Source organism: Chiloscyllium punctatum, chromosome 33 (assembly GCF_047496795.1).
Source record: "Chiloscyllium punctatum isolate Juve2018m chromosome 33, sChiPun1.3, whole genome shotgun sequence".
NCBI classification, from domain to species: domain Eukaryota; kingdom Metazoa; phylum Chordata; class Chondrichthyes; order Orectolobiformes; family Hemiscylliidae; genus Chiloscyllium; species Chiloscyllium punctatum.
Genome location: NC_092771.1, coordinates 46,352,738 through 46,366,063, shown reverse-complemented (window position 1 = coordinate 46,366,063; position 13,326 = coordinate 46,352,738).

Below are 13,326 nucleotides of genomic sequence, written 5' to 3'. Positions count from 1 at the left end.
ACACAGTGTCTCACAGTCGGTCAGAGAGTGTCAGAGAGTGTCAGTGTGTCTCGGACAGTGTCAGTGAGAGTGCAAGAGTGTCACAATCTGTAAGAGATAGTCACAGTATCTGTCAGAGAGTGTCAGAGGGAGTCAGAGAGTGTCACAGTTTGTCTCTGGGAGTGTCAGAGGGAGTCAGAGAGTGTCACAGTGTGTCACAGTCTATCAAAGAGTGTCGCAGCATGCCTCAGGAAGATTCAGAAAGAGTCAGAGTGTCACAGTCTGTCAGAGACAGTCACAGTGTGTCACAGACTGTCAGAGAGAGTCACAGTGTGTCTCAGAGTTTCGGAGAGTTTCAAAGTATTTCCTGGTGTGTCTCAGAGAGTGGCACAGTCTGTCTCAGAGAATGTCACAGTGTGATTCAGAGAGACAGAGGGCAAACCACGACTCTTACCCGACCTTATTTGATTTGAGACGCCGGCGCTAGGCAATCCGCAGATTTCCAGTCCTCTCACGCAAAACGTCCAATTCAGTGCTCGAGATGAATTGAAAGACTGTGTGTGTGAGATAGAAAGAAAGAGAGAGACAGACAGACAGACAGACAAAGACCATGTTTGTGCATGACAGAGAGAAAGACTGTGTCTGTGTGTGTGTGTGTGTGTGTGTGTGTGTGTGTGTGTGTGTGTGTGTGTGTATGTGTGTGTGTGTGTGTGAGGGGGCAGGGGGAGTGGGGGTGTGGTGGTGTGAAAATGCTGTTACTTTAAAAAGGTTACTTTGGCCTGTGTTTTTTGAAGAGAGATTGTAAAGGCAGAGGTGCTAAAGAGTCTAGAGTGCCTGTAGGATTTTCTTAAAAACAGTTTAACAATGGAAAAGGAGTGGCCAGTTCTCCAGTACAGGTTCTTCTAGTTCAGGGTTAGCTGCAGCAATCCCAAGATGTTTTGAGTATCACAAGGTTGCAAGCTTCAGTAAATGATTCCTAACTGAGCACTCGGACATTTCTCTGTGCCTCCTTGGAATCTTCAGAATCTCACGCAGTCGTGGGGTCTCTGGACGAGCCCCCAAATTTACTGTCGTGGAAATTAAAACGACTTGACTCAATAATTAGCAAGAGCAAAGCAAGGGTTTTTATTAAAAATTTTGCAAGATTGACCCATTGCACTAAGTCAGATGCCTCTCAATGCAATGAGTACTGAAACATTTACACAGACGCCTGCCTTATAGCGTTTCTCATTACATACTCAAGGGCAGAGACTGCCACTGTTTAAGAAGGTTGGTAAGGACAAGCCAGGGAACTATAGCCCAGTGAGCCTGGCATGATTGGTGGGCATATTGCAATTTGAGGGAATCCTGAGTGGCAGGATTTATATGTATTCCAAAAGGCACAGACTGATTAGGGATAGTCAGCATGGCTTTGTGCGTGGGAAATCATGTCTCACAAACTTGACTGAGTTTCTTGAATAAGTAACAAAGAGAATTAGTGAGGCAGAGCGATGGACGTGATTTATATGATCCTAAGTAAGGCATTCGACAAAGTTCCTCATGGGAGACTGGTTAGCAAGGTTAGATTCCATGGAATACAGGGAGAACTCGCCACTTGGATGCAGAACTGGCTTGAAGGTAGAAGACAGAGGGTGGTGCTGGATATTTGATTTTCAGACTGAAGGCCTGTGACCAGTGTTGTGCCACAAGGATCAGTGCTGGATCCACTGCTATAAGATTTGGATGTGAACATAGAAGGTATATGTAGTAAGTTTGCAGATGACACCAATATTATAGGTGTAATGGACAGCGAAGAAGGTTGCCTTCGAGTATAACGGAATCCTTGGCCATTGGGCCAAAGGTTGGTAGATGGAGTTTAATTTAGATAAATGCAAGGTGCTGCATTTTGGGTAGGCAAATCAGGGCTGGGCTTACACAATTCATGGTAATGTCCTGGGGAGTGTTGTTGATCAAAGAAACCTTGGAGTTCATAGTTCCGTGGAAGTGTAGTCCCAGGAAGACAGCATAGTGAAGAAGGCATTCAGTATGATTCCCTTTGTTGGTCAGAGCATTGAGTATAGAAGTTGGGAGGTTATGTAGCGGCTATACAGGGCACTGGTTAGGCCACCTTGGAATATTGCGTGCAATTCTGGTTTCCCTCCTGAAGGAAGGAAACTGTGAAACTTGAAATAGTTCAGAAAAGATTTACAAGGATGTTGCCAGGGTTCGAGGGTTTGAGCGGCAAGGAAAGGCTGAAGAGGCTGCAGCTGTTTTCCCTAGAACATTGGTGTCTGAGGGGTGACCTTATAGAGGTTTGTAAAATCATGAGGGGCATAGATGGGGTAAATAAGGTTTTCTTTGTTTAAAGGCAAATGTGACATTGATGCTCCAGGTGTGATGCAACTGGTTAAACCACTCTGCATTCAGCCAAACAGAATTCACTTAAAAACTACGGTTGAAACTCAAACAAAAGAAAGTGGCATGAAGAGTAACTAAACAATTGGAAAACATAACTGACTACTTGATACAGTAACTTACTCATTTCCTGATCAAATTCTGTAACATCTCATAAACACACCCCTTGGCAAAAAGATAAATTCAAACTCATATTCTTACAGGCGGAGGGAACAACATCCAGAGAAATGTCCGAGTGCTCAGTGAGGAATCATTTACTGAAGCTTGCAACCTTCTGATACTCAAAACATCTTGGGATTGCTGCAGCTAAACCAAAACTACAAGAACCTGTACTGTAGAACTGGCCACACCTTTCCCATTGTTAAACTGTTTGTAAGAAAAGCCTACGGGCACGCTTTAGCACTTCTGCCTTTACAACCTCTCATAAAAAATACACAGGTCAAAGTAACTTTTAAAGTGACAGCATACTCACACCACCACACACCCCACTCCCCTGACCCCCTGACACACACACACACACACACACACACTGTCTTTGACTGTCTCTCTCTCTCTCACACACACACACGCACAGAGGCATTGTCTTTCTCTCTCTCTTGCTCTCTCACTCGCTCACTCACTCACTCACTCTCTCACACACACACTCTCAGGCATAGTGTTTCTCTCTCACACACGCACTCTCTCTCACACACACACACGCACAGAGATATGGTCTTTCTCTCTCTCTCTCTCTCTCTCTCGATCTCTCTCTCTCTCTCTCACACACAATGAACTATTATCTTTTATGCATTTTATGCGTTATGGGTGTCGCTGGCTGGCCAGCATTTTATGCCTGTCCCTAGTTGTCATTGAGAAGGTGGGGGTGAGCTGCCACCTTGAACTGCTGTGTTTTCCACCTGCTGTGGGTTAACCCGCAATGCCATGAGGGAGGGAATTCCCGGACTTTGTCCCAGTGACAGAGAATGAACAGCGTTATATTTTCAAGTCAGGATGGTGCTTGACCTGGAAGGGAACTTGAAGGTAGTGGAATTCCCACACATCTGCTGCCCTTGTTCTTCCAAATGGAATTGGTTGTGGGTTTGGAAGGTGCTGTCTAAGGATCTTCGGTGAATTTCTGCCGTGCATCACGTAGATAGTAGCAGCAGTGTGTACTGAGCATGTGTGGTGGAGGGAGTGGGCACTTGTGGATGTGGTGCCAATCAAGTGGGCTGCTTTTCCTGGATGGTGTCAAACAACTTGAGTGTTGATGGGTCTCCACCCGTCCAGGAAAGTTGGGAGTATTCCATCACACTTCCAACTTGTACATTTGAAGATGGTGGACAGGCTGCAGAATTCCTTGCTGCAGTATTCCTAGCTTCTGACCTGCAGTTGTAGCTACTGTGTTTGTGGCAAGTGCATTTGAGTTTCTGGAAAATGATAACCTACAGGATGTTGATATTATGGGATTCAGTGATGGTAAACCATTGAATGCCAAGGGGCAGTGGTTGGATTGTCTTTTATTTTTGATGGCAATGTTACTTGCTACTTGTCAGCCCATGCCTTGATATTGTCCAGATCTTGTAGCATTTGAACATGGACATCAGAATCTGAGGAGTTGTGAATGGTGCTGAACATAGTGCGATCATCGGCGAACATTCCCACTTCCGACATTGTGATGGAGGTGAAGGTCATTGATGAAGCAGCTGAAGATGGTCGAGCCAAGGACACTACCGTGATGGACTCCTGCAGAGAAGTCCAGGACCTGAGGTGACTGACCTCCAACAACCACGACCATCTTTCTATGTGTCAGGTATGACTCCAACCATCAGAGAGTTTGCACCCATTGATTCCAGTTTTCCTATGATTCCTTGATGCCACACTCAATCGAGTACATCCTTGATGTCAAGGACTGTCACTCTCTACCTTACCTCAAGCATCCAGCTGTTTTGTCCATATTTGAAACAAGGCTGTAATGATGTCGGGGGCTTACTGGCCCTGGCAGAACCCAAACTGGGCATCACTGAGCAGCTTATTGCTGAGCAAGTGCTGGTTTATAGCACTGTTCATGACACTTGCCATCACTTTACTGATGATCGAGAATAGACTGCTGAGGCATTAAGTAGCTGGATGGAATTTGTCCCTTTTTTTATGCACAAGACATCCCTCAGCAAATTTCCACATTGTTGGTTAGGTACCAGTTCTGTAGTTGTACTGCATCATTAATAAGAGTCAAAGATGATTTCATTTTAAAGCCTTTAATCCAAAGCTATTATTACGTGACAATATACGCACATTGCATCAATTGTAACCATGCATTATTGCATCCTGTTTCAGTCCATTTACTCCTGCAATCAAATCCCTCCATCTTACATCATCCAAGTTGTGGCAAAACATCAGCAATTACATTTTCTCATCCTGCCATGTATATCATTTTCAAATTGAATGGCTGCACTAAAAATCTCCATGTAAACCATCTCGAAGTGGAGCCCTTACATTTCTCCAAAAGCTTTAATGGGTGATGATCAGGGCATACAGTTGTCCAAGACCCATTACTGGCAATATAAATGTCGAAAGGTTGGAACACCAAGCTCTAGGTTTCCTTCTCAATCGTGGAGTATTTCTGATGAATATTGAATTTACTGAAGAAGTACCCAATGGGGCTTACTATCTTCTCAACGTCGTCTTGTAAGAATACAGCACAAACAACCACTTCACTCACATTAATAGCCATCTCAAGTAGCTTTGTATAATTAGGCGTAGCTAACACTGGGGAAATAGTTAACACAGGTTTCAGGTTGGTAAATGTCTTCTGACATTCTACTGTCCACTAAAATAACCGGCACTCCTTCAGTTAGTCAGTCAGTGGAGCAACCACACTATTTCAATTTGGTACAAACTTCTGGTAAACCTATTCACTGCCAGGAATCAGAGTTCTGCTGTCTTTGTCAATGTCCATTCAGTGTTACCAAAGCCGAAATACTCTTCATTCCTTCGGATAAATGTACCTGCCGGTACCTTCTGAGCATGTCCAAATTACAAATATAAGTTGCTTATTCTACATTTTCAATACAGTCTTCGCAATGTGGAATCGTATGTGGATCAGACTTGGCAACTGCATTCACTTTGCAATAGTCTGCACACAATCATCTGGCTTTGGCATCATTACTTTGACTGAGCTCCAGTTGCTGCAACTCACTTTGATGCTGTTGTTGTTGGAACATGCATCCAGCCTGTCTTTGAACATAAGCCAACTTTCTTTGGCATAAGTCTATAAGGATATTGCTTAATTGGAGCCAATTCCCCTGCTCAATTTAATCATTCCCTAAACTTTGACACACAGTTCAAATATGTAGTAGCTGAACTCTGACTCAGTAATTTATCCTTATTTATTTTCGGTGGTTCTCTCAGCTCATGCCCCAACACTCATTCAAATGGACTGAATGTGGGAAGTTCATTTAGTACATCCCCACTGGTAAGATTTAGAAATGGAATCCCTTTATCCAGTCGTTTGGATTGTCTTGATGATAAGCCCTCTATATGCTCTTCTCTAGGCTCACTAATGTTCTTTAAAATTTAGCGTCATCTTTCTCACATTCCCTTTCCACCCTTTTTGGTAAGCAGTGGATAAGCTACCCATAACTTCCATGCATATATTCGAAGTAAAATTTGACTCTTGATCTGATTGTATCTCTGTGGGTGGTCTTTATCGAGTTAAACATTGGTGTACCTCTTCTACAATTCTTCTAGCAGTGGTATTGCACAAATGGAATGGCCTCTGAATAGCGAATGGACTCATCTATTACTGTTAACAACCACTGATTACTGTTAACAACCACTTTTTCTGTGTGTAGTGGTCCTACTCTATCAAGTAAGACCCTTGTAAAAGGTTCATCAAATGCAGGGATGGGTGTTAAAGTTCCTGGTTATTATTATTTACATGTCATGCAACCTGACATTTATCGCTTTCATGACATGTATGACATGTCTCGCAATTTTTAACTCCACCTAAATGCAGTCCAGGCCAGTAAAGATGTTTGTGTATTTTAGCGTGAGTTCTTCTCACTCCCGCAGTGGCTGATGTGCTGCCTGCCACACCTCCTTTCTACAAGCCACTGGTAGGGAATTTCTCCCACTTTCCCATCTGCCTGATTGTCTCATCAAGACATCATTTTAAAGTTACTAACATTTGGGAATACACTCAGATTCTTCTTCTGTGTATACTTTTCAATGCAATTGCTTCAGGTTTTCATCTTTCTGTTGTCGCTCAGTCAATTTCTCTGAACAAAAAATATCGATTTGTTCTCCATCTGTTCTTGTTTTGTCTGAGCCATTCAATCAAATATTGCTGATAATTCTGCTTTAACTTGCTTTTCTGCACTCTTTGATTTCTTCTCCTGTTTCAACTGGTGACTTTATGACCTTGTTATCTCTCTGTTAATGTTTTCCAATTCTTTCATGATTCACATAACAATGATATTCATTGTATTTATTTAGAACATGAGATAATCCATCCATACGTATGTTGAATTATTGCACTCTATTAGAATGATGAGTAAGTTATTGATTTTTACTGCCCAATTCCAACAGCAGACCTTGTCCCAACAATAGTATTCACTTTTGACCGAGAAGTTGGTGTTTCGGACAGGACCCTCCATGGAAGGCTTATGCCCGAAACGTTGACTCTCCTACTCCTTGGATATACTGCATGATCTGCTGTGCTTTTCCAGCACCACACTTTTCGACTCTGTATAACTGTAACAATGCATCCCTGCTCCTGTACTCGAAACATCTCTCAATGAAGGTCAATATAACATTTGCCTTCTTTACTGCCTGCTGCACCTGCTTGCGTACCTTCAGTGACTGGTGCACAAGGACATGTGGGCCCTTCAGCAGACTCCCCTCTCCCAATTTTCAGCTAGTCAGGTAGTAATCCACCACCTTCCTTTTGTTTCCAAATTGAATAACCTGATATTTATCCAAAATAAACTGCATCTGCCATTGATTGGCCCGCTCACCCAATCTGTCCAGATCATACCATAGGATCTATGCATCCTCGTCACAGTTCACCCTCCCACCCAACTTGGTATCATCTGCAAACCTTGAGATGTTACATTTTATTTCTTCATCCAAATCATTAATATATATTGTTAATAGCTGGTGTGCCTGTGGCATCCCACTAGTTACTGTCTGCCTATTTTACACGGGCCCCTTCAGCCCTCCTCTGTTTCTTCTCTGCGAATCAGTTTTCTATTTATCTCAGTCACTTACCCCAAACCCATGTGCTTTAATCCTGTACAGTGACCTCTTAAATGGAGAATTGTCAAATGCTTTTTGCAAGTACAAATATACCATATTGACCAGTTCCCCTTTGTCAACTCTGATAGTTCCATCTTCACAGAATTCCAATAGATTTGTTAAGCATGATTTCCCCTCCATAACTCCATGCTGACTCTGTTTGATTTTGCCACTGCTTTCTCAATGCTTTGCCACAAAGGATAAAGGATTTGAGAATTTTCCCCACTGCTGTTCTGAAGCTTACTAGTCTAGAATTCCCTTTCTCTGGACCTCTCTTTCTGAGCGTTGGAGTGTCAAGAACTGCCCTCCAATCTGCAGGGACTATACCAAAATCTAAAGAATCCTGACAACCAAAGCATCCACTATCTCTAGAACCATTTCCTTAAGTACTCTGGGATACCGATTTATCAGGCCCTGAGGATTTATCGGGTTCAATCCCCTCAATTTACCAGCACCATTTGTCTACTAATATTAGCCTCCCTCAGTTCTTCACTCTCACTAAATCTTGCATTCTCCAAGATTTCTGGTACTTGATTTGTATCTTCGAGCCAGAGAGTCCTAAATCACAGGGACAGGTCGTTTGTCCCAAACTGGTCCATACTGACCAAATTGTCCACCCATACTAACCCTATTTCCCTGTATTTGGTCCACATCCTTCTAACCCTTTCCTATCCATGTATTTGTCAAAATGCCGTTAAATGTTGTTAACGTACCCACCTCAACTACTTCTGCTGGCAACTCATTGCATACGCGTGCCAGCCTCTGTATAATCAAATTGCCCCTCAGGTTCCCTTTTGTACTTTTCCCCGCTAACCTTAAATTAATGCCATCTAATCCTCGATTCCCCAACCCTGGCAAAAAAGACTGAGTGTATGCCTCTCGTAATTTTATACAGTTCTATTAGATCCCCTCTCAGTCTCCTAGACTGCCAAGAAAAGAAAAGAAGTTCTAGCTTGTTCAGCCTCTCCTTATAACTGAGACCACTGAGTGCAAGCAACATTCGTATAAATTTCTTCTGCACTCTTCCCAGTTTAATAACATCCTTCCTAGAGCAAGGTGACCAAAACAGAACATATGCTCCAACTGCAGCCTCACCAACCTCCTGTACAACTGTCGTTTTTTTGTGAAGACAGAACTAAAGTATGCATTCAGTTGCTCAGCTGTTCCTTTGTCCTTTGTTATGCATTTCCCCATTTCTATCTGTAAGGACCTACATTTGTCTTCATCAATCTCTTTCTCTTCACGTCCTGTAGAACCTTGTAGTGTCAGTCTTCATGTTCCCTGCAATCTCACTTTCTCTTGTACTGTGTTTTCCCCATCTTCATCAATCCCTTGATCCTGCTTTGCTGAATTCGAAACTGCTCTGAAACATCACACCTATTATTTTTCTTGGCCAATCTCTATGCTTCTTCCTTCAATTGGATACTATCTAATTTCCTTTATAGGCCATGGATTGGTCCTGTTACCCATTTTGCTTTTGTACCAGACAGGAATAAATAGTTGTTTCAGTTCCCCCATGATTTCCTTGAATATTTGCCAATGCCTATCTACTGTCACACCTTTAAGCAACTTCCACTAATCTATCAATGCCAACTCATGCCTTATATATCTTCATAGTTTCCTTTATTAAAATTCAGCACCCTAGTCTCCAAATCAGCTGGCTCACGTTCCATCTTGATAAAAAAGTTTTATCATGTCATGGTCACTCTTCCTTAAGGAGTCTCAAGCATCTGAATTGGCAATGTTTCACTTCTCATTACACAGACCCCGTCTAAGATGGACTGCTCTCTAGTTGGTTCATCCACATGTTGGTTAAGAAAACCATTCCATATGTAGGCCAGGAATTCCCCCTAGTAGACATTGTTGCTAATTTGATTTGTCCAATCTGGATGCAGATTATAATCACCCATGATCTCAGATGTCTCCATATCATTAGCTTGCCTAATTTCCTGTTGAAGGAGAAAGTGAGGACTGCACATGCTGGAGATCAGAGCTGAAAATGTGTTGCTGGAAAAGCGCAGCACATCAGGCAGCTTCCAAGGAGCAGGAGAATCGATGTTTCGGTCATGAGCCCTTCTTCAGGAATGAGGAAAGTGTGTCCAGCAGGCTAAGAAACAAGGTAGGGAGGAGGGACTTGGGGGAGAGTCGTTGGAAATGCGATAGGTGGAAGGAGGTCAAGGTGAGGCTGATAGGCTGGAGTGGGGGTGGGGGCGGAGAGGTCAGGAAGAAGATTGCAGGTTAGGAAGGCGTTGCTGATTTCGTGGGTTGGGACTGAGACAAGGTCGGGGGAGGGGAAATGAGGAAACTGGAGAAATCTGAGTTTACCCCTTGTGGTTGGAGGGTTCCTAGGTGGAAGATGAGGCGCTCTTCCTCCTGCCGTCGTGTTGCTATGGTCTGGTGATGGAGCAGTCCAAGGACCTGCATGACCATGGTGGAGTGGGAGGGAGAGTTGAAGTGTTGAGCCACGGGGTGGTTGGGTTGGTTGGTCCGGGTGTCCCAGAGGTGTTCTCTGAAACGTTCTTCAAGTAGGCTGCCAGTCTCCCCAATATAGAGGAAGCCACATCAGGTGGAGTGGATGCAGTAATTGATGTGTGTGGAGGTGCAGGTGAATTTGTGGCGGATATGGAAGGATCCCTTGGGGACTTCGAGGGAAGTAAGGGGGGAGGTGTGGGCGCAAGTTTTGCATTTCTTGCAGTTGCAGGGGAAGGTGCTGGGAGTAGAGGTTGGGTTGGTGGGGGTGTGGACCTGACAAGGGAGTCACTGAGGGAGTCGTCTTTTCGAAATGCTGATAGGGGAGCGGAGGGAAATATATCCCTGGTGGTGGGGTCCGTTTGGAGGTGGCGGAAATGACGACGGATGATATGATGTCGATGGAGGTTGGTGGAGTGGTAGCTCAGGACCAGTGGGATTCTGTCCTGATGGCAATTGGAGGGGCGGGGCTCAAGGGCGGAGGAGCGGGAAGTGGAGTAGATGCGGTGGAGGGCATCGTCGAACTTCCTATTTAATACTATTCCAACATGTCCACTGCAGTCTTGAGGTCTCTGTATGACACCCACTAATGTTTTTTTGTCCCTTGGTATTTCACAGCTCCACCCACACAGATTCCACATTGTTGAAGCTGATGTCCTAAAAAGAGATGAACAAAAATACGTGACCAGGAATTGAGATATTTCTGCTCAAATATTGATCTTGTTTTGATGCTAATTAGCCTTGTCGACTTTCAATGAGTAAAATTCGTAAAATCTGGGACCGCCAGCAGAAGGTGATGAGCTAGATCATTTGTGGAATTGCTTTCTCAGTAAATGAACATAGATACATTTTGTTGAGTTTTTCGGTGTAGATGACAGTGCTTCTCCAGCAGGTGGAAGTGAGGGCTGATAGTAGATCCTTCACCCAACACCTTCACTCATAAAAAGTTAAGGCACACAAAAGATTGACTGAGGCTACTTAGTTTAACATCATTTATTGAAAAATATGGTGGAGTCTTTAAAAAAGGATGTGACAGCAGAAAACTGAGAATGGCTTTACAAAATGGAAATCTTACCTGATAAAAGTATCAGAATTCTTGGAGAAAATGGAGGAAACCGTGATTGTAACATGTTTTGATTTTCTGAAGATGGTTGATAGCACCCATGCATAAGATTACTGAATAAGAGGATTACTCAGAGAGGATCCAACAATCCACCTGACCCTCTGGCTAGTGATGTGGAAATTAATCGTCTAATTAATGGTGCCAAACGATGCCTGGGACAACACCTATTTATTCAACTAATGTCAGCAATATACATTAACAATGTGAAAGGCACAAACTGTACTTTTATCCAGATCAGCCGGTTTTATCTGCAGTCAGACACAACTTAAAATTCAGACCATTGCACAGAAGATCGATGAGTGCTCACAACAGTGGAAATGATTTTGTTTGATAAAGTAATCCATCGTAGACTTCCTCAGAGCAAATCGTGTTAACAAACTAGTTATTTTTTGTGTGTGTGTTGGGCGGGGGGGGGGGGGGGGTAGTGCACGAAATGTTACTTTTATCCGATTGATGTGAACCATTTGCACTTCCAAAGATATTTGAAATCGTCTATCACAGTAGATACGCCAGTAAATTTTACAAATCATTGATCAAAGGGGACAATCTTTTTTGGACTCGAGGAAGATCCATAGTGATATTTTGTAAATGTTTGGAGCTGGGATTGTTTTCAAATTTGGACTAAGACATTGGCGCATTTTCCTTATGGTGGGGGATTTCAACAATAGGGAACATGTTTTTACAATGAGAGGAGAAAAATTTAAAAAAACGTATCAGAGACAGCTTTTTACACAGCGAATGGCTTTTGTGTGGGATGATCTTACAACCTTTAGAAGACATTTGGATTAGTAAATGAATATCAAATGTTTGGAAGGCGATGGGACAAGTACACACAGGTGGGATTAGTTTAGTTTGGGATTATGACTGGCATGGACTGGTTGGACCGAAGGGTCTGTAACCATGCTGTAACCATGACTCTGTGACTATTTATCAATTATTCTCAATATTAAGCAGTGCTGTAGTGATCCTCGAATGAACTGTTGATGGTTAGGTTGTGTCTGAAACTCTGCGAATATTTCCTTCAATGAGAGGAGTGACTAGTTCTCCAAGTTACATAACTGAATAATAAACTTTTCTCCAGCATTGTTGTTGAGTCGATTTGTTTCTGCGGAGGCGGTGGTTATGGTTTGCAGTTGGCTTTCCACCAACTGGTCAACAGTGAGACAAAATATCTTTGATCCACTGCAGAAACTCCACCTGCTTCCAGTAAATGAAACTGGGAACTCAAGGAGCTTTCCTGCAGTCAGCTTAATTGCTGCCAACAATTGTATCTGGCCTATTAAAGGGAAAATGAATAAAGTAAAGTAAAATCCTACCAAACAAACTATATTTTCCCATTTACTTACAATGGATACATTTCACTTGGCATTTCTTCTTTAAAAAGGAAAGTCACTAAATACAGCATTCACTGTATGACTGTCAGAAAACAGGACATTGAATGCAATGATGTTCTGGGTAGTTCAACCTGTTTATTGAGTATCTTTAAAGCTCCTGAATATGAAGTTAATGGATCCAAAATCCCACATGGCAGTAACATTTGTTATCATCCCAAAGTAAATTAACAAACTTGAATTGGTTCAAACTCACATCACTTGTAACACCATTCTCTGATTCATGCATCTCATTAAAACTGAGTGGGCCCTTTATACATGGTTAACATTGATGTAGTGTAACCGCGAATTTTTACTGATTTTTATGAGTTATCTGCCCCTGTCAGAGCTATCAGTGAGCAGAGAAATGTACTGTTTATAACCTACATCCGTGGTAATGATTATTGTAATATTCTCTAATTTACCCAAACTTTCCTGATGTACCCATACGGTTACCTGCAATGGTTTAGATGTTGATGATTTTTAAAAAAAAACGTATGGACTGTCCTGTTCTAGTTCATTAGATGCTCTTTCAAAAGTTTACCTAGGTTTTATGTATCACTGCCAACTCACTTTTTGTTTCTCAGGCACACAGCTTTCCTTTACTATGCATTTTAGGGTCGGAGCAACTTGAAAAAAAAATGCAGGGAGAGACATTCTGCAATGTAAGGAGGTGCTTCTAACCTCAGGGTCCAAACTGTTTAGTGACACACACTC